The sequence below is a fragment of the Tachypleus tridentatus genome, chromosome 8 (genome assembly GCF_004210375.1).
Source record: "Tachypleus tridentatus isolate NWPU-2018 chromosome 8, ASM421037v1, whole genome shotgun sequence".
Lineage (NCBI taxonomy): Eukaryota > Metazoa > Arthropoda > Merostomata > Xiphosura > Limulidae > Tachypleus > Tachypleus tridentatus.
Genome location: NC_134832.1, coordinates 119,955,780 through 119,977,843, shown reverse-complemented (window position 1 = coordinate 119,977,843; position 22,064 = coordinate 119,955,780). Strand labels below are relative to the sequence as shown.

Sequence of the window (22,064 nt, the reverse complement as noted above, 5' to 3'; positions counted from 1 at the left end):
CGTTTACTTTCTTTTCCAATAGACGATAAAATTTTATAGGGTTATTTTAAAGAATATTAACACTAAAATCGATTATCATATAATGCTATATTAGAAAACATAAATTAAATAGTCAAGGGATGCGGTAATTATAGCTGAAAGTTTGCAATAGAGATAAAAGTTTTCAAAGTGCTCATTTCAAATGACGAACGATAGAACAAGAAAAACAAATACTTGACAGGTTCATGGATCCGTACGGTAATAATCATTAATTTCTTTAATGTTTCTCTATTTAGACATTTCTCTTTAGCAAGTTCTATTGAAATAGGTAAAAAAGAGTTGGTATAAAAATTTCTGAAGCTCCAATATTTTTCAAAATGAATAAAACACAGAGTAAAAGGGCAAAAACGAATAAGATAATGCAGAAAATTGTTACAATATCAAAGAGTTATTCAAAAGCGACATGATTGTAACGAAGTTGTGCTATTATATCTATACCTGTGTCAAAGAATCATTCTTTCCCAAGAATTTTCAGAAATTGGAACACGTCACATTAACTTCCTCTGATTTATAATAAGTCTCAAACATTTCTCGATTATTTACTTTATTAAATACGTTCTTCAGAGACTTCTTTCTTGACATCGTCCATCGCCACATTCGTCAATGAACAAATGCACTTCACATTTTAGGAGTGGAAGAAAAATTCTATTGTTTGACAAAGCACTCAGAAACTCAACTAAATTACGCCGCCCGACGTGGGGCTCGAACCCACGACCCTGAGATTAAGAGTCTCATGCTCTACCGACTGAGCTAGTCGGGCTGGTTTATTCGTTTTTTAGCTTTGTCTCTTTTGCTAATTTCTTTATTATCACTTGTTTTCCTTCTCATTTTCATTCTCGCTTTTCATTTATCTCCACATTAAGTGTATCTCAGTTAATAGCAAGTAGAATTACATATCACCCAGACACCATTTCCTACAATTCCTTGTAAACGATATTCAATTATATTCAGTCTGTCTTCAAATTTTTTCAAAAATAAAACAAAAATCAAAACTTTTTATTACAGGAAATCTTTCCAGCCATTGCTATTTGAAGAGCTAAAAAATGTGTACTCGTTCATCCTTTCATTAACGTACCTGTCCTTAGATATATCATATGTCTTTCGTCAGAAACTTCTTTCTCGGTTTAGGAAACGAACAATTAAAGAATAATTTCAAGAAACTTACGCGACGAAAACTTCATCAAATTCCCCATACCAAAACCATGTTAGAGCAAATACGTATATATTTCATCTCTTTTTATTTCCGAATTGATAACATTAAAATACGTGGTACGATTATACGCATTTCAGAAATTTAAACGCGTATAAAACGCAAAGAAACTTCGTAACATCGTTCAATCTATTTATATATTGTCACAAATTACGGGCAATAACAAAATCATATTGCAGATTTTCTACTAAAGTTAAAACTTTCCTTACAAATGAGACATTTTTTGTTACATATTAAAGTCATCCTTTAATAGATCATTCATCCCTGTTTTGATGCGGGGAGAACGGCGGATTTGAATAATGCGCATTCCATACATTACTTCATTAAACATGTTCTGAACATTAAAGTCTTTAAGAAAACTCTTCGCATATACCGATGTATATATATAATTAACGTATCAACAGAATTCCTCCTACACAAAATCAATAACGGTGTCTCCCGATCAATTGAAACCACGTTTACTTTCTTTTCCAATAGACGATAAAATTTTAAAGGGTTATTTTAAAGAATATTAACACTAAAATCGATTATCATATAATGCTATATTAGAAAACATAAATTAAATAGTCAAGGGATGCGGTAATTATAGCTGAAAGTTTGCAATAGAGATAAAAGTTTTCAAAGTGCTGATTTCAAATGACGAACGATAGAACAAGAACAACAAATACTTGACAGGTTCATGGATCCGTACGGTAATAATCATTAATTTCTTTAATGTTTCTCTATTTAGACATTTCTCTTTAGCAAGTTCTATTGAAATAGGTAAAAAGAGTTGGTATAAAAATTTCTGAAGCTCCAATATTTTTCAAAATGAATAAAACACAGAGTAAAAGGGCAAAAAACGAATAAGATAATGCAGAAAATTGTTACAATATCAAAGAGTTATTCAAAAGCGACATGATTGTAACGAAGTTGTGCTATTATATCTATACCTGTGTCAAAGAATCATTCTTTCCCAAGAATTTTCAGAAATTGGAACACGTCACATTAACTTCCTCTGATTTATAATAAGTCTCAAACATTTCTCGATTATTTACTTTATTAAATACGTTCTTCAGAGACTTCTTTCTTGACATCGTCCATCGCCACATTCGTCAATGAACAAATGCACTTCACATTTTAGGAGTGGAAGAAAAATTCTATTGTTTGACAAAGCACTCAGAAACTCAACTAAATTACGCCGCCCGACGTGGGGCTCGAACCCACGACCCTGAGATTAAGAGTCTCATGCTCTACCGACTGAGCTAGTCGGGCTGGTTTATTCGTTTTTTAGCTTTGTCTCTTTTGCTAATTTCTTTATTATCACTTGTTTTCCTTCTCATTTTCATTCTCGCTTTTCATTTATCTCCACATTAAGTGTATCTCAGTTAATAGCAAGTAGAATTACATATCACCCAGACACCATTTCCTACAATTCCTTGTAAACGATATTCAATTATATTCAGTCTGTCTTCAAATTTTTTCAAAAATAAAAGAAAAATCAAAACTTTTTATTACAGGAAATCTTTCCAGCCATTGCTATTTGAAGAGCTAAAAAAATGTGTACTCGTTCATCCTTTCATTAACGTACCTGTCCTTAGATATATCATATGTCTTTCGTCAGAAACTTCTTTCTCGGTTTAGGAAACGAACAATTAAAGAATAATTTCAAGAAACTTACGCGACGAAAACTTCATCAAATTCCCCATACCAAAACCATGTTAGAGCAAATACGTATATATTTCATCTCTTTTTATTTCCGAATTGATAACATTAAAATACGTGGTACGATTATACGCATTTCAGAAATTTAAACGCGTATAAAACGCAAAGAAACTTCGTAACATCGTTCAATCTATTTATATATTGTCACAAATTACGGGCAATAACAAAATCATATTGCAGATTTTCTACTAAAGTTAAAACTTTCCTTACAAATGAGACATTTTTTGTTACATATTAAAGTCATCCTTTAATAGATCATTCATCCCTGTTTTGATGCGGGGAGAACGGCGGATTTGAATAATGCGCATTCCATACATTACTTCATTAAACATGTTCTGAACATTAAAGTCTTTAACAAAACTCTTCGCATATACCGATGTATATATATAATTAACGTATCAACAGAATTCCTCCTACACAAAATCAATAACGGTGTCTCCCGATCAATTGAAACCACGTGTACTTTCTTTTCCAATAGACGATAAAATTTTAAAGGGTTATTTTAAAGAATATTAACACTAAAATCGATTATCATATAATGCTGTATTAGAAAACATAAATTAAATAGTCAAGGGATGCGGTAATTATAGCTGAAAGTTTGCAATAGAGATAAAAGTTTTCAAAGTGCTGATTTCAAATGACGAACGATAGAACAAGAACAACAAATACTTGACAGGTTCATGGATCCGTACGGTAATAATCATTAATTTCTTTAATGTTTCTCTATTTAGACATTTCTCTTTAGCAAGTTCTATTGAAATAGGTAAAAAGAGTTGGTATAAAAATTTCTGAAGCTCCAATATTTTTCAAAATGAATAAAACACAGAGTAAAAGGGCAAAAACGAATAAGATAATGCAGAAAATTGTTACAATATCAAAGAGTTATTCAAAAGCGACATGATTGTAACGAAGTTGTGCTATTATATCTATACCTGTGTCAAAGAATCATTCTTTCCCAAGAATTTTCAGAAATTGGAACACGTCACATTAACTTCCTCTGATTTATAATAAGTCTCAAACATTTCTCGATTATTTACTTTCTTAAATACGTTCTTCAGAGACTTCTTTCTTGACATCGTCCATCGCCACATTCGTCAATGAACAAATGCACTTCACATTTTAGGAGTGGAAGAAAAATTCTATTGTTTGACAAAGCACTCAGAAACTCAACTAAATTACGCCGCCCGACGTGGGGCTCGAACCCACGACCCTGAAATTAAGAGTCTCATGCTCTACCGACTGAGCTAGTCGGGCTGGTTTATTCGTTTTTTAGCTTTGTCTCTTTTGCTAATTTCTTTATTATCACTTGTTTTCCTTCTCATTTTCATTCTCGCTTTTCATTTATCTCCACATTAAGTGTATCTCAGTTAATAGCAAGTAGAATTACATATCACCCAGACACCATTTCCTACAATTCCTTGTAAACGATATTCAATTATATTCAGTCTGTCTTCAAATTTTTTCAAAAATAAAAGAAAAATCAAAACTTTTTATTACAGGAAATCTTTCCAGCCATTGCTATTCGAAGAGCTAAAAAAATGTGTACTCGTTCATCCTTTCATTAACGTACCTGTCCTTAGATATATCATATGTCTTTCGTCAGAAACTTCTTTCTCGGTTTAGGAAACGAACAATTAAAGAATAATTTCAAGAAACTTACGCGACGAAAACTTCATCAAATTCCCCATACCAAAACCATGTTAGAGCAAATACGTATATATTTCATCTCTTTTTATTTCCGAATTGATAACATTAAAATACGTGGTACGATTATACGCATTTCAGAAATTTAAACGCGTATAAAACGCAAAGAAACTTCGTAACATCGTTCAATCTATTTATATATTGTCACAAATTACGGGCAATAACAAAATCATATTGCAGATTTTCTACTAAAGTTAAAACTTTCCTTACAAATGAGACATTTTTTGTTACATATTAAAGTCACCCTTTAATAGATCATTCATCCCTGTATTGATGCGGGAGAACACGCGGATTTGAATAATGCGCATTCCATACATTACTTCATTAAACATGTTCTGAACATTAAAGTCTTTAACAAAACTCTTCGCATATACCGATGTATATATATAATTAACGTATCAACAGAATTCCTCCTACACAAAATCAATAACGGTGTCTCCCGATCAATTGAAACCACGTGTACTTTCTTTTCCAATAGACGATAAAATTTTAAAGGGTTATTTTAAAGAATATTAACACTAAAATCGATTATCATATAATGCTATATTAGAAAACATAAATTAAATAGTCAAGGGATGCGGTAATTATAGCTGAAAGTTTGCAATAGAGATAAAAGTTTTCAAAGTGCTGATTTCAAATGACGAACGATAGAACAAGAACAACAAATACTTGACAGGTTCATGGATCCGTACGGTAATAATCATTAATTTCTTTAATGTTTCTCTATTTAGACATTTCTCTTTAGCAAGTTCTATTGAAATAGGTAAAAAGAGTTGGTATAAAAATTTCTGAAGCTCCAATATTTTTCAAAATGAATAAAACACAGAGTAAAAGGGCAAAAACGAATAAGATAATGCAGAAAATTGTTACAATATCAAAGAGTTATTCAAAAGCGACATGATTGTAACGAAGTTGTGCTATTATATCTATACCTGTGTCAAAGAATCATTCTTTCCCAAGAATTTTCAGAAATTGGAACACGTCACATTAACTTCCTCTGATTTATAATAAGTCTCAAACATTTCTCGATTATTTACTTTATTAAATACGTTCTTCAGAGACTTCTTTCTTGACATCGTCCATCGCCACATTCGTCAATGAACAAATGCACTTCACATTTTAGGAGTGGAAGAAAAATTCTATTGTTTGACAAAGCACTCAGAAACTCAACTAAATTACGCCGCCCGACGTGGGGCTCGAACCCACGACCCTGAGATTAAGAGTCTCATGCTCTACCGACTGAGCTAGTCGGGCTGGTTTATTCGTTTTTAGCTTTGTCTCTTTTGCTAATTTCTTTATTATCACTTGTTTTCCTTCTCATTTTCATTCTCGCTTTTCATTTATCTCCACATTAAGTGTATCTCAGTTAATAGCAAGTAGAATTACATATCACCCAGACACCATTTCCTACAATTCCTTGTAAACGATATTCAATTATATTCAGTCTGTCTTCAAATTTTTTCAAAAATAAAAGAAAAATCAAAACTTTTTATTACAGGAAATCTTTCCAGCCATTGCTATTCGAAGAGCTAAAAAATGTGTACTCGTTCATCCTTTCATTAACGTACCTGTCCTTAGATATATCATATGTCTTTCGTCAGAAACTTCTTTCTCGGTTTAGGAAACGAACAATTAAAGAATAATTTCAAGAAACTTACGCGACGAAAACTTCATCAAATTCCCCATACCAAAACCATGTTAGAGCAAATACGTATATATTTCATCTCTTTTTATTTCCGAATTGATAACATTAAAATACGTGGTACGATTATACGCATTTCAGAAATTTAAACGCGTATAAAACGCAAAGAAACTTCGTAACATCGTTCAATCTATTTATATATTGTCACAAATTACGGGCAATAACAAAATCATATTGCAGATTTTCTACTAAAGTTAAAACTTTCCTTACAAATGAGACATTTTTTGTTACATATTAAAGTCACCCTTTAATAGATCATTCATCCCTGTATTGATGCGGAGAGAACGGCGGATTTGAATAATGCGCATTCCATACATTACTTCATTAAACATGTTCTGAACATTAAAGTCTTTAACAAAACTCTTCGCATATACCGATGTATATATATAATTAACGTATCAACAGAATTCCTCCTACACAAAATCAATAACGGTGTCTCCCGATCAATTGAAACCACGTGTACTTTCTTTTGCAATAGACGATAAAATTTTAAAGGGTTATTTTAAAGAATATTAACACTAAAATCGATTATCATATAATGCTATATTAGAAAACATAAATTAAATAGTCAAGGGATGCGGTAATTATAGCTGAAAGTTTGCAATAGAGATAAAAGTTTTCAAAGTGCTGATTTCAAATGACGAACGATAGAACAAGAACAACAAATACTTGACAGGTTCATGGATCCGTACGGTAATAATCATTAATTTCTTTAATGTTTCTCTATTTAGACATTTCTCTTTAGCAAGTTCTATTGAAATAGGTAAAAAGAGTTGGTATAAAAATTTCTGAAGCTCCAATATTTTTCAAAATGAATAAAACACAGAGTAAAAGGGCAAAAACGAATAAGATAATGCAGAAAATTGTTACAATATCAAAGAGTTATTCAAAAGCGACATGATTGTAACGAAGTTGTGCTATTATATCTATACCTGTGTCAAAGAATCATTCTTTCCCAAGAATTTTCAGAAATTGGAACACGTCACATTAACTTCCTCTGATTTATAATAAGTCTCAAACATTTCTCGATTATTTACTTTATTAAATACGTTCTTCAGAGACTTCTTTCTTGACATCGTCCATCGCCACATTCGTCAATGAACAAATGCACTTCACATTTTAGGAGTGGAAGAAAAATTCTATTGTTTGACAAAGCACTCAGAAACTAAACTAAATTACGCCGCCCGACGTGGGGCTCGAACCCACGACCCTGAGATTAAGAGTCTCATGCTCTACCGACTGAGCTAGTCGGGCTGGTTTATTCGTTTTTAGCTTTGTCTCTTTTGCTAATTTCTTTATTATCACTTGTTTTCCTTCTCATTTTCATTCTCGCTTTTCATTTATCTCCACATTAAGTGTATCTCAGTTAATAGCAAGTAGAATTACATATCACCCAGACACCATTTCCTACAATTCCTTGTAAACGATATTCAATTATATTCAGTCTGTCTTCAAATTTTTTCAAAAATAAAAGAAAAATCAAAACTTTTTATTACAGGAAATCTTTCCAGCCATTGCTATTCGAAGAGCTAAAAAATGTGTACTCGTTCATCCTTTCATTAACGTACCTGTCCTTAGATATATCATATGTCTTTCGTCAGAAACTTCTTTCTCGGTTTAGGAAACGAACAATTAAAGAATAATTTCAAGAAACTTACGCGACGAAAACTTCATCAAATTCCCCATACCAAAACCATGTTAGAGCAAATACGTATATATTTCATCTCTTTTTATTTCCGAATTGATAACATTAAAATACGTGGTACGATTATACGCATTTCAGAAATTTAAACGCGTATAAAACGCAAAGAAACTTCGTAACATCGTTCAATCTATTTATATATTGTCACAAATTACGGGCAATAACAAAATCATATTGCAGATTTTCTACTAAAGTTAAAACTTTCCTTACAAATGAGACATTTTTTGTTACATATTAAAGTCACCCTTTAATAGATCATTCATCCCTGTATTGATGCGAGGAGAACACGCGGATTTGAATAATGCGCATTCCATACATTACTTCATTAAACATGTTCTGAACATTAAAGTCTTTAACAAAACTCTTCGCATATACCGATGTATATATATAATTAACGTATCAACAGAATTCCTCCTACACAAAATCAATAACGGTGTCTCCCGATCAATTGAAACCACGTTTACTTTCTTTTCCAATAGACGATAAAATTTTAAAGGGTTATTTTAAAGAATATTAACACTAAAATCGATTATCATATAATGCTATATTAGAAAACATAAATTAAATAGTCAAGGGATGCGGTAATTATAGCTGAAAGTTTGCAATAGAGATAAAAGTTTTCAAAGTGCTGATTTCAAATGACGAACGATAGAACAAGAACAACAAATACTTGACAGGTTCATGGATCCGTACGGTAATAATCATTAATTTCTTTAATGTTTCTCTATTTAGACATTTCTCTTTAGCAAGTTCTATTGAAATAGGTAAAAAGAGTTGGTATAAAAATTTCTGAAGCTCCAATATTTTTCAAAATGAATAAAACACAGAGTAAAAGGGCAAAAACGAATAAGATAATGCAGAAAATTGTTACAATATCAAAGAGTTATTCAAAAGCGACATGATTGAAACGAAGTTGTGCTATTATATCTATACCTGTGTCAAAGAATCATTCTTTCCCAAGAATTTTCAGAAATTGGAACACGTCACATTAACTTCCTCTGATTTGTAATAAGTCTCAAACATTTCTCGATTATTTACTTTATTAAATACGTTCTTCAGAGACTTCTTTCTTGACATCGTCCATCGCCACATTCGTCAATGAACAAATGCACTTCACATTTCAGGAGTGGAAGAAAAATTCTATTGTTTGACAAAGCCCTCAGAAACTAAACTAAATTACGCCGCCCGACGTGGGGCTCGAACCCACGACCCTGAGATTAAGAGTCTCATGCTCTACCGACTGAGCTAGTCGGGCTGGTTTATTCGTTTTTTAGCTTTGTCTCTTTTGCTAATTTCTTTATTATCACTTGTTTTCCTTCTCATTTTCATTCTCGCTTTTCATTTATCTCCACATTAAGTGTATCTCAGTTAATAGCAAGTAGAATTACATATCACCCAGACACCATTTCCTACAATTCCTTGTAAACGATATTCAATTATATTCAGTCTGTCTTCAAATTTTTTCAAAAATAAAAGAAAAATCAAAACTTTTTATTACAGGAAATCTTTCCAGCCATTGCTATTCGAAGAGCTAAAAAATGTGTACTCGTTCATCCTTTCATTAACGTACCTGTCCTTAGATATATCATATGTCTTTCGTCAGAAACTTCTTTCTCGGGTTAGGAAACGAACAATTACAGAATAATTTCAAGAAACTTACGCGACGAAAACTTCCTCAAATTCCTCATACCAAAACCATGTTAGAGCAAATACGTATATATTTCATCTCTTTTTATTTCCGAATTGATAACATTAAAATACGTGGTACGATTATACGCATTTCAGAAATTTAAACGCGTATAAAACCAAAGAAACTTCGTAACATCGTTCAATCTATTTATATATTGTCACAAATTACGGGCAATAACAAAATCATATTGCAGATTTTCTACTAAAGTTAAAACTTTCCTTACAAATGAGACATTTTTTGTTACATATTAAAGTCACCCTTTAATAGATCATTCATCCCTGTATTGATGCGGGAGAACACGCGGATTTGAATAATGCGCATTCCATACATTACTTCATTAAACATGTTCTGAACATTAAAGTCTTTAACAAAACTCTTCGCATATACCGATGTATATATATAATTAACGTATCAACAGAATTCCTCCTACACAAAATCAATAACGGTGACTCCCGCTCAATTGAAACCACGTATACTTTCTTTTGCAATAGACGATAAAATTTTAAAGGGTTATTTTAAACAAAAATTAACACTAAAATAGATTATCATATAATGCTATTTTAGAAAACATAAATTAAATAGTCAAGGGATGCGGTAATTATAGCTGAAAGTTTGCAATAGAGATAAAAGTTTTCAAAGTGCTGATTTCAAATGACGAACGATAGAACAAGAACAACAAATACTTGACAGGTTCATGGATCCGTACGGTAATAATCATTAATTTCTTTAATGTTTCTCTATTTAGACATTTCTCTTTAGCAAGTTCTATTGAAATAGGTAAAAAAGAGTTGGTATAAAAATTTCTGAAGCTCCAATATTTTTCAAAATGAGTAAAACACAGAGTAAAAGGGCAAAAACGAATAAGATTATGCAGAAAATTGTTACAATATCAAAGAGTTATTCAAAAGCGACATGATTGAAACGAAGTTGTGCTATTATATCTATACCTGTGTCAAAGAATCATTCTTTCCCAAGAATTTTCAGAAATTGGAACACGTCACATTAACTTCCTCTGATTTATAATAAGTCTCAAACATTTCTCGATTATTTACTTTATTAAATACGTTCTTCAGAGACTTCTTTCTTGACATCGTCCATCGCCACATTCGTCAATGAACAAATGCACATCACATTTTAGGAGTGGAAGAAAAATTCTATTGTTTGACAAAGCCCTCAGAAACTAAACTAAATTACGCCGCCCGACGTGGGGCTCGAACCCACGACCCTGAGATTAAGAGTCTCATGCTCTACCGACTGAGCTAGTCGGGCTGGTTTATTCGTTTTTTAGCTTTGTCTCTTTTGCTAATTTCTTTATTATCACTTGTTTTCCTTCTCATTTTCATTCTCGCTTTTCATTTATCTCCACATTAAGTGTATCTCAGTTAATAGCAAGTAGAATTACATATCACCCAGACACCATTTCCTACAATTCCTTGTAAACGATATTCAATTATATTCAGTCTGTCTTCAAATTTTTTCAAAAATAAAAGAAAAATCAAAACTTTTTATTACAGGAAATCTTTCCAGCCATTGCTATTCGAAGAGCTAAAAAAATGTGTACTCGTTCATCCTTTCATTAACGTACCTGTCCTTAGATATATCATATGTCTTTCGTCAGAAACTTCTTTCTCGGTTTAGGAAACGAACAATTAAAGAATAATTTCAAGAAACTTACGCGACGAAAACTTCATCAAATTCCCCATACCAAAACCATGTTAGAGCAAATACGTATATATTTCATCTCTTTTTATTTCCGAATTGATAACATTAAAATACGTGGTACGATTATACGCATTTCAGAAATTTAAACGCGTATAAAACGCAAAGAAACTTCGTAACATCGTTCAATCTATTTATATATTGTCACAAATTACGGGCAATAACAAAATCATATTGCAGATTTTCTACTAAAGTTAAAACTTTCCTTACAAATGAGACATTTTTTGTTACATATTAAAGTCACCCTTTAATAGATCATTCATCCCTGTATTGATGCGGGGAGAACACGCGGATTTGAATAATGCGCATTCCATACATTACTTCATTAAACATGTTCTGAACATTAAAGTCTTTAACAAAACTCTTCGCGTATACCGATGTATATATATAATTAACGTATCAACAGAATTCCTCCTACACAAAATCAATAACGGTGACTCCCGCTCAATTGAAACCACGTGTACTTTCTTTTCCAATAGACGATAAAATTTTAAAGGGTTATTTTAAAGAATATTAACACTAAAATCGATTATCATATAATGCTATATTAGAAAACATAAATTAAATAGTCAAGGGATGCGGTAATTATAGCTGAAAGTTTGCAATAGAGATAAAAGTTTTCAAAGTGCTGATTTCAAATGACGAACGATAGAACAAGAACAACAAATACTTGACAGGTTCATGGATCCGTACGGTAATAATCATTAATTTCTTTAATGTTTCTCTATTTAGACATTTCTCTTTAGCAAGTTCTATTGAAATAGGTAAAAAGAGTTGGTATAAAAATTTCTGAAGCTCCAATATTTTTCAAAATGAATAAAACACAGAGTAAAAGGGCAAAAACGAATAAGATAATGCAGAAAATTGTTACAATATCAAAGAGTTATTCAAAAGCGACATGATTGTAACGAAGTTGTGCTATTATATCTATACCTGTGTCAAAGAATCATTCTTTCCCAAGAATTTTCAGAAATTGGAACACGTCACATTAACTTCCTCTGATTTATAATAAGTCTCAAACATTTCTCGATTATTTACTTTATTAAATACGTTCTTCAGAGACTTCTTTCTTGACATCGTCCATCGCCACATTCGTCAATGAACAAATGCACTTCACATTTTAGGAGTGGAAGAAAAATTCTATTGTTTGACAAAGCACTCAGAAACTAAACTAAATTACGCCGCCCGACGTGGGGCTCGAACCCACGACCCTGAGATTAAGAGTCTCATGCTCTACCGACTGAGCTAGTCGGGCTGGTTTATTCGTTTTTTAGCTTTGTCTCTTTTGCTAATTTCTTTATTATCACTTGTTTTCCTTCTCATTTTCATTCTCGCTTTTCATTTATCTCCACATTAAGTGTATCTCAGTTAATAGCAAGTAGAATTACATATCACCCAGACACCATTTCCTACAATTCCTTGTAAACGATATTCAATTATATTCAGTCTGTCTTCAAATTTTTTCAAAAATAAAAGAAAAATCAAAACTTTTTATTACAGGAAATCTTTCCAGCCATTGCTATTCGAAGAGCTAAAAAATGTGTACTCGTTCATCCTTTCATTAACGTACCTGTCCTTAGATATATCATATGTCTTTCGTCAGAAACTTCTTTCTCGGTTTAGGAAACGAACAATTAAAGAATAATTTCAAGAAACTTACGCGACGAAAACTTCATCAAATTCCCCATACCAAAACCATGTTAGAGCAAATACGTATATATTTCATCTCTTTTATTTCCGAATTGATAACATTAAAATACGTGGTACGATTATACGCATTTCAGAAATTTAAACGCGTATAAAACGCAAAGAAACTTCGTAACATCGTTCAATCTATTTATATATTGTCACAAATTACGGGCAATAACAAAATCATATTGCAGATTTTCTACTAAAGTTAAAACTTTCCTTACAAATGAGACATTTTTTGTTACATATTAAAGTCACCCTTTAATAGATCATTCATCCCTGTATTGATGCGGGGAGAACACGCGGATTTGAATAATGCGCATTCCATACATTACTTCATTAAACATGTTCTGAACATTAAAGTCTTTAACAAAACTCTTCGCGTATACCGATGTATATATATAATTAACGTATCAACAGAATTCCTCCTACACAAAATCAATACCGGTGATTACCGCTCAATTGAAACCACGTGTACTTTTCCAATAGACGATAAAATTTTAAAGGGTTATTTTAAAGAATATTAACACTAAAATCGATTATCATATAATGCTATATTAGAAAACATAAATTAAATAGTCAAGGGATGCGGTAATTATAGCTGAAAGTTTGCAATAGAGATAAAAGTTTTCAAAGTGCTGATTTCAAATGACGAACGATACAACAAGAACAACAAATACTTGACAGGTTCATGGATCCGTACGGTAATAATCCTTAATTTTTATTAATGTTTCTCTATTTACACATTTGTCTTTAGCAAGTTCTATTGAAATAGGTAAAAAGAGATGGTATAAAAATTTCTGAAGCTCCAATATTTTTCAAAATGAATAAAACACAGAGTAAAAGGGCAAAACGAATAAGATAATGCAGAAAATTGTTACAATATCATAAGAGTTATTCAAAAGCGACATGATTGTAACGAAGTTGTGCTATTATATCTATACCTGTGTCAAAGAATCATTCTTTCCCAAGAATTTTCAGAAATTGGAACACGTCACATTAACTTCCTCTGATTTGTAATAAGTCTCAAACATTTCTCGATTATTTACTTTATTAAATACGTTCTTCAGAGACTTCTTTCTTAACATCGTCCATCGCCACATTCGTCAATGAACAAATGCACTTCACATTTTAGGAGTGGAAGAAAAATTCTATTGTTTGACAAAGCACTCAGAAACTAAACTAAATTACGCCGGCCGACGTGGGGCTCGAATCCACGACCCTGAAATTAAGAGTCTCATGCTCTACCGACTGAGATAGTCGGGCTGGTTTATTCGTTTTTTAGCTTTGTCTCTTTTGCTAATTTCTTTATTATCACTTGTTTTCCTTCTCATTTTCATTCTCGCTTTTCATTTATCTCCACATTAAGTGTATCTCAGTTAGTAGCAAGTAGAATTACATATCACCCAGACACCATTTCCTACAATTCCCCGTAAACGATATTCAATTATATTCAGTCTGTCTTCAAATTTTTCAAAAATAAAAGAAAAATCAAAACTTTTTATTACAGGAAATCTTTCCAGCCATTGCTATTCGAAGAGCTAAAAAAATGTGTACTCGTTCATCCTTTCATTAACGTACCTGTCCTTAGATATATCATATGTCTTTCGTCAGAAACTTCTTTCTCGGTTTAGGAAACGAACAATTAAAGAATAATTTCAAGAAACTTACGCGACGAAAACTTCATCAAATTCCCCATACCAAAACCATGTTAGAGCAAATACGTATATATTTCATCTCTTTTTATTTCCGAATTGATAACATTAAAATACGTGGTACGATTATACGCATTTCAGAAATTTAAACGCGTATAAAACGCAAAGAAACTTCGTAACATCGTTCAATCTATTTATATATTGTCACAAATTACGGGCAATAACAAAATCATATTGCAGATTTTCTACTAAAGTTAAAACTTTCCTTACAAATGAGACATTTTTTGTTACATATTAAAGTCACCCTTTAATAGATCATTCATCCCTGTATTGATGCGGAGAGAACGGCGGATTTGAATAATGCGCATTCCATACATTACTTCATTAAACATGTTCTGAACATTAAAGTCTTTAACAAAACTCTTCGCGTATACCGATGTATATATATAATTAACGTATCAACAGAATTCCTCCTACACAAAATCAATAACGGTGACTCCCGCTCAATTGAAACCACGTGTACTTTCTTTTCCAATAGACGATAAAATTTTAAAGGGTTATTTTAAAGAATATTAACACTAAAATCGATTATCATATAATGCTATATTAGAAAACCTAAATTAAATAGTCAAGGGATGCGGTAATTATAGCTGAAAGTTTGCAATAGAGAAAAAGTTTTCAAAGTGCTGATTTCAAATGACGAACGATACAACAAGAACAACAAATACTTGACAGGTTCATGGATCCGTACGGTAATAATCCTTAATTTTTATTAATGTTTCTCTATTTACACATTTGTCTTTAGCAAGTTCTATTGAAATAGGTAAAAAGAGTTGGTATAAAAATTTCTGAAGCTCCAATATTTTTCAAAATGAATAAAACACAGAGTAAAAGGGCAAAAACGAATAAGATAATGCAGAAAATTGTTACAATATCATAAGAGTTATTCAAAAGCGACATGATTGTAACGAAGTTGTGCTATTATATCTATACCTGTGTCAAAGAATCATTCTTTCCCAAGAATTTTCAGAAATTGGAACACGTCACATTAACTTCCTCTGATTTATAATAAGTCTTAAACATTTCTCGATTATTTACTTTATTAAATACGTTCTTCAGAGACTTCTTTCTTAACATCGTCCATCGCCACATTCGTCAATGAACAAATGCACTTCACATTTTAGGAGTGGAAGAAAAATTCTATTGTTTGACAAAGCACTCAGAAACTAAACTAAATTACGCCGGCCGACGTGGGGCTCGAACCCACGACCCTGAGATTAAGAGTCTCATGCTCTACCGACTGAGCTAGTCGGGCTGGTTTACTCGTTTTTAGCTTTGTCTCTTTTGCTAATTTCTTTATTATCACTTGTTTTCCTTCTCATTTTCATTCTCGCTTTTCATTTATCTCCACATTAAGTGTATCTCAGTTAGTAGCAAGTAGAATTACATATCACCCAGACACCATTTCCTACAATTCCCCGTAAACGATATTCAATTATATTCAGTCTGTCTTCAATTTTTTCAAAAAAAAAAGAAAAATCAAAACTTTTTATTACAGGAAATCTTTCCAGCCATTGCTATTCGAAGAGCTAAAAAATGTGTACTCGTTCATCCTTTCATTAACGTACCTGTCCTTAGATATATCATATGTCTTTCGTCAGAAACTTCTTTCTCGGTTTAGGAAACGAACAATTAAAGAATAATTTCAAGAAACTTACGCGACGAAAACTTCATCAAATTCCCCATACCAAAACCATGTTAGAGCAAATACGTATATATTTCATCTCTTTTTATTTCCGAATTGATAACATTAAAATACGTGGTACGATTATACGCATTTCAGAAATTTAAACGCGTATAAAACGCAAAGAAACTTCGTAACATCGTTCAATCTATTTATATATTGTCACAAATTACGGGCAATAACAAAATCATATTGCAGATTTTCTACTAAAGTTAAAACTTTCCTTACAAATGAGACATTTTTTGTTACATATTAAAGTCACCCTTTAATAGATCATTCATCCCTGTATTGATGCGGGGAGAACGGCGGATTTGAATAATGCGCATTCCATACATTACTTCATTAAACATGTTCTGAACATTAAAGTCTTTAACAAAACTCTTCGCGTATACCGATGTATATATATAATTAACGTATCAACAGAATTCCTCCTACACAAAATCAATAACGGTGACTCCCGCTCAATTGAAACCACGTGTACTTTCTTTTCCAATAGACGATAAAATTTTAAAGGGGTATTTTAAAGAATATTAACACTAAAATCGATTATCATATAATACTATATTAGAAAACCTAAATTAAATAGTCAAGGGATGCGGTAATTATAGATGAAAGTTTGCAATAGAGATAAAAGTTTTCAAAGTGCTGATTTCAAATGACGAACGATACAACAAGAACAACAAATACTTGACAGGTTCATGGATCCGTACGGTAATAATCCTTAATTTCTTTACTGTTTCTCTATTTACACATTCGTCTTTAGCAACTTCTATTGAAATAGGTAAAAAGAGTGGGTATAAAAATTTGTGAAGCTTCAATATTTTTCAAAACGAAAAAACCACAGAATAAAAGAGCGAAAACGAATAAGATAATGCAAAAAATTATTACAATATCATAAAAGTTATTCAAAAGCGACATGATTGTAACGAAGTTGTGCTATTATATCTATACCTGTGTCAAAGAATCATTCTTTCCCAAGAATTTTCAGAAATTGGAACACGTCACATTAACTTCCTCTGATTTATAATAAGTCTCAAACATTTCTCGATTATTTACTTTATGAAATACGTTCTTCAGAGACTTCTTTCTTAACATCGTCCATCGCCACATTCGTCAATGAACAAATGCACTTCACATTTTCGGAGTGGAAGAAAAATTCTATTGTTTGACAAAGCACTCAGAAACTAAACTAAATTACGCCGGCCGACGTGGGGCTCGAATTCACGACCCTGAGATTAAGAGTCTCATGCTCTACCGACTGAGCTAGTCGGGCTGGTTTATTCGTTTTTTAGCTTTGTCTCTTTTGCTAATTTCTTTATTATCACTTGTTTTCCTTCTCATTTTCATTCTCGCTTTTCATTTATCTCCACATTAAGTGTATCTCAGTTAGTAGCAAGTAGAATTACATATCACCCAGACACCATTTCCTACAATTCCTTGTAAACGATATTCAATTATATTCAGTCTGTCTTCAAATTTTTTCAAAAATAAAAGAAAAATCAAAACTTTTTATTACAGGAAATCTTTCCAGCCATTGCTATTCGAAGAGCTAAAAAATGTGTACTCGTTCATCCTTTCATTAACGTACCTGTCCTTAGATATATCATATGTCTTTCGTCAGAAACTTCTTTCTCGGTTTAGGAAACGAACAATTAAAGAATAATTTCAAGAAACTTACGCGACGAAAACTTCATCAAATTCCCCATACCAAAACCATGTTAGAGCAAATACGTATATATTTCATCTCTTTTTATTTCCGAATTGATAACATTAAAATACGTGGTACGATTATACGCATTTCAGAAATTTAAACGCGTATAAAACGCAAAGAAACTTCGTAACATCGTTCAATCTATTTATATATTGTCACAAATTACGGGCAATAACAAAATCATATTCCAGATTTTCTACTAAAGTTAAAACTTTCCTTACAAATGACACATTTTTTGTTACATATTAAAGTCACCCTTTAATAGATCATTCATCCCTGTATTGATGCGGGGAGAACACGCGGATTTGAATAATGCGCATTCCATACATTACTTCATTAAACATGTTCTGAACATTAAAGTCTTTAACAAAACTCTTCGCGTATACCGATGTATATATATAATTAACGTATCAACAGAATTCCTCCTACACAAAATCAATAACGGTGACTCCCGCTCAATTGAAACCACGTGTACTTTCTTTTCCAATAGACGATAAAATTTTAAAGGGTTATTTTAAAGAATATTAACACTAAAATCGATTATCATATAATGCTATATTAGAAAACCTAAATTAAATAGTCAAGGGATGCGGTAATTATAGATGAAAGTTTGCAATAGAGATAAAAGTTTTCAAAGTGCTGATTTCAAATGACGAACGATACAACAAGAACAACAAATACTTGACAGGTTCATGGATCCGTACGGTAATAATCCTTAATTTCTTTACTGTTTCTCTATTTACACATTCGTCTTTAGCAACTTCTATTGAAATAGGTAAAAAGAGTGGGTATAAAAATTTGTGAAGCTTCAATATTTTTCAAAACGAAAAAACCACAGAATAAAAGAGCGAAAACGAATAAGATAATGCAAAAAATTGTTACAATATCATAAAAGTTATTCAAAAGCGACATGATTGTAACGAAGTTGTGCTATTATATCTATACCTGTGTCAAAGAATCATTCTTTCCCAAGAATTTTCAGAAATTGGAACACGTCACATTAACTTCCTCTGATTTATAATAAGTCTCAAACATTTCTCGATTATTTACTTTATCAAATACGTTCTTCAGAGACTTCTTTCTTAACATCGTCCATCGCCACATTCGTCAATGAACAAATGCACTTCACATTTTCGGAGTGGAAGAAAAATTCTATTGTTTGACAAAGCACTCAGAAACTAAACTAAATTACGCCGCACGATCCTGAGATTAAGAGTCTCATGCTCTACCGACTGAGCTAGTCGGGCTGGTTTACTCGTTTTTTAGCTTTGTCTCTTTTGCTAATTTCTTTATTATCACTTGTTTTCCTTCTCATTTTCATTCTCGCTTTTCATTTATCTCCACATTAAGTGTATCTCAGTTAGTAGCAAGTAGAATTACATATCACCCAGACACCATTTCCTACAATTCCCCGTAAACGATATTCAATTATATTCAGTCTGTCTTCAATTTTTTCAAAAAAAAGAAAAATCAAAACTTTTTATTACAGGAAATCTTTCCAGCCATTGCTATTCGAAGAGCTAAAAAATGTGTACTCGTTCATCCTTTCATTAACGTACCTGTCCTTAGATATATCATATGTCTTTCGTCAGAAACTTCTTTCTCGGTTTAGGAAACGAACAATTAAAGAATAATTTCAAGAAACTTACGCGACGAAAACTTCATCAAATTCCCCATACCAAAACCATGTTAGAGCAAATACGTATATATTTCATCTCTTTTTATTTCCGAATTGATAACATTAAAATACGTGGTACGATTATACGCATTGCAGAAATTTAAACGCGTATAAAACGCAAAGAGGCTTCGTAACATCGTTCAATCTCGCTTATATATTGTCACAACTTACGGGCAATAACAAAATCATATTGCAGATTTTCTACTAAAGTTAAAACTTTCCTTACAAATGACACATTTTTTGTTACATATTAAAGTCACCCTTTAATAGATCATTCATCCCTGTATTGATGCGGGGAGAACACGCGGATTTGAATAATGCGCATTCCATACATTACTTCATTAAACATGTTCTGAACATTAAAGTCTTTTACAAAACTCTTCGCGTATACCGATTTATATATATAATTAACGTATCAACAGAATTCCTTCTAGAAAAAATCAATACCGGTGATTACCGCTCAATTGAAACCACGTGTACTTTTCCAATAGACGATAAAATTTTAAAGGGTTATTTTAAAGAATATTAACACTAAAATCCATTATCATATAATGGTATATCAGAAAACCTAAATTAAATAGTCAAGGGATGCGGTAATTATAGCTGAAAGTTTCCAATAGAGAAAAAGTTTTCAAGGTGCTGATTTCAAATGACGAACGATAGAACAAGAACAACAAAAACTTGATAGGTTCATGGATCCGTACGGTAATAATCCTTAATTTCTTTAATGTTTCTCTATTTACACATTCGTCTTTAGCAAGTTCTATTGATATAGGTAAAAAGAGTTGGTATAAAAATTTCCGAAGCTCCAATATTTTTCAAAATGAAAAAACCACAGAGCAAAAGAGCGAAAACGAATAATATAATGTAAAAAATTGTTACAATATCATAAAAGTTATTCAAAAGCGACATGATTGTAACGAAGTTGTGCTATTATATTTATACCTGTGTCAAAGAATCATTCTTTCCCAAGAATTTTAAGAAAGGAAGAAATTGGAACACGTGACATTAACTTCCTCTGATTTATAATAAGTCTCAAACATTTCTCGATTATTTACTTTATCAAATACGTTCTTCAGAGACTTCTTTCTTAACATCGTCCATCGCCACATTCGTCAAGGAGCAAATGCACTGCACATTTTCGGAGTGGAAGAAAAATTCTATTGTTTGACAAAGCACTCAGAAACTAGACTAAATTACGCCGCCCGACGTGGGGCTCGAACCTGAGATTAAGAGTCTCATGCTCTACCGACTGAGCTAGTCGGGCTGGTTTACTCGTTTTTTAGCTTTCTCTTTTTTGCTAATTTCTTTATTATCACTTGTTTTCCTTCTCATTTTCATTCTCGCTTTTCATTTATCTCCACATTAAGTGTATCTCAGTTAGTAGCAAGTAGAGTTACATATCACCCAGACACCATTTCCTACAATTCCCCGTAAACGATATTCAATTATATTCAGTCTTTCTTCAATTTTTTCAAAAATGAAAGAAAAATCAAAACTTTTTATTACACGAAATCTTTCCAGCCATTGCTATTCGAAGAGCTAAGAAATTTATACTCATTCATATTTTTATTAACGTACCTGTTGTTAGATGTATAATAAACGTTTTATTAACAACCTCTTTCTCGGTGTATGAAATTAATAATTACAGTAAGCGATTCTTTTGTGGTACTTAGGTTTAAACTATATCTACCTTGTGTTTTCTGTAGAAGAATGATTTGTAGAATTTACACAATGAAAACTTTATTAATTTTCCATATTAAAATTCACGTAGGAGCACGTACCTATATATTTTCACCACTTTGTTTTTTAGAATTTATAACGTGGAATAGATGTTCTATTATGCCCATTCCAGAAATTGTGTTTATTCGTGCTGAATGAAAGAAATGTCCGTTCTTTCATTTTCTTTTTCGAACATGTTTACACGCGTTTAAATCCTAAAGATGCTTATTTAACATATCCATCGTTCGGTCTTGTCACAAAGTACATATAATAATATAAGTTTGATATATTTATATCATTATCGTATCGACGGGAATCCTGCTATTTAAATGAATAACGGAAAACTACACTATAAAAACCATGTAGACTTTTTTTCCAATGTAAGATAATTTTTA

General features: G+C 31.9%; 11 non-coding genes across 11 annotated transcripts; all 11 read right to left on the bottom strand.

Annotated features, from left to right (window-relative positions):
- Positions 1-726: 726 nt before the first annotated feature.
- Positions 727-799, bottom strand: TRNAK-CUU (transfer RNA lysine (anticodon CUU)). The gene has a single exon. It is a non-coding gene; the product is annotated as a tRNA-Lys (tRNA).
- Positions 800-2,430: 1,631 nt separating this feature from the next.
- Positions 2,431-2,503, bottom strand: TRNAK-CUU (transfer RNA lysine (anticodon CUU)). The gene has a single exon. It is a non-coding gene; the product is annotated as a tRNA-Lys (tRNA).
- Positions 2,504-4,134: 1,631 nt separating this feature from the next.
- Positions 4,135-4,207, bottom strand: TRNAK-CUU (transfer RNA lysine (anticodon CUU)). Its single transcript has one exon. It is a non-coding gene; the product is annotated as a tRNA-Lys (tRNA).
- A 1,631-nt stretch (positions 4,208-5,838) lies between these two features.
- Positions 5,839-5,911, bottom strand: TRNAK-CUU (transfer RNA lysine (anticodon CUU)). Its single transcript has one exon. It is a non-coding gene; the product is annotated as a tRNA-Lys (tRNA).
- A 1,629-nt stretch (positions 5,912-7,540) lies between these two features.
- On the bottom strand, positions 7,541-7,613 carry TRNAK-CUU (transfer RNA lysine (anticodon CUU)). Its single transcript has one exon. It is a non-coding gene; the product is annotated as a tRNA-Lys (tRNA).
- A 1,630-nt stretch (positions 7,614-9,243) lies between these two features.
- Positions 9,244-9,316, bottom strand: TRNAK-CUU (transfer RNA lysine (anticodon CUU)). The gene has a single exon. It is a non-coding gene; the product is annotated as a tRNA-Lys (tRNA).
- A 1,631-nt stretch (positions 9,317-10,947) lies between these two features.
- Positions 10,948-11,020, bottom strand: TRNAK-CUU (transfer RNA lysine (anticodon CUU)). The gene has a single exon. It is a non-coding gene; the product is annotated as a tRNA-Lys (tRNA).
- A 1,632-nt stretch (positions 11,021-12,652) lies between these two features.
- On the bottom strand, positions 12,653-12,725 carry TRNAK-CUU (transfer RNA lysine (anticodon CUU)). The gene has a single exon. It is a non-coding gene; the product is annotated as a tRNA-Lys (tRNA).
- A 1,627-nt stretch (positions 12,726-14,352) lies between these two features.
- On the bottom strand, positions 14,353-14,425 carry TRNAK-CUU (transfer RNA lysine (anticodon CUU)). The gene has a single exon. It is a non-coding gene; the product is annotated as a tRNA-Lys (tRNA).
- Positions 14,426-16,056: 1,631 nt separating this feature from the next.
- On the bottom strand, positions 16,057-16,129 carry TRNAK-CUU (transfer RNA lysine (anticodon CUU)). The gene has a single exon. It is a non-coding gene; the product is annotated as a tRNA-Lys (tRNA).
- A 1,629-nt stretch (positions 16,130-17,758) lies between these two features.
- TRNAK-CUU (transfer RNA lysine (anticodon CUU)) lies at positions 17,759-17,831 on the bottom strand. Its single transcript has one exon. It is a non-coding gene; the product is annotated as a tRNA-Lys (tRNA).
- Between the last annotated feature and the right edge of the window lie 4,233 nt (positions 17,832-22,064).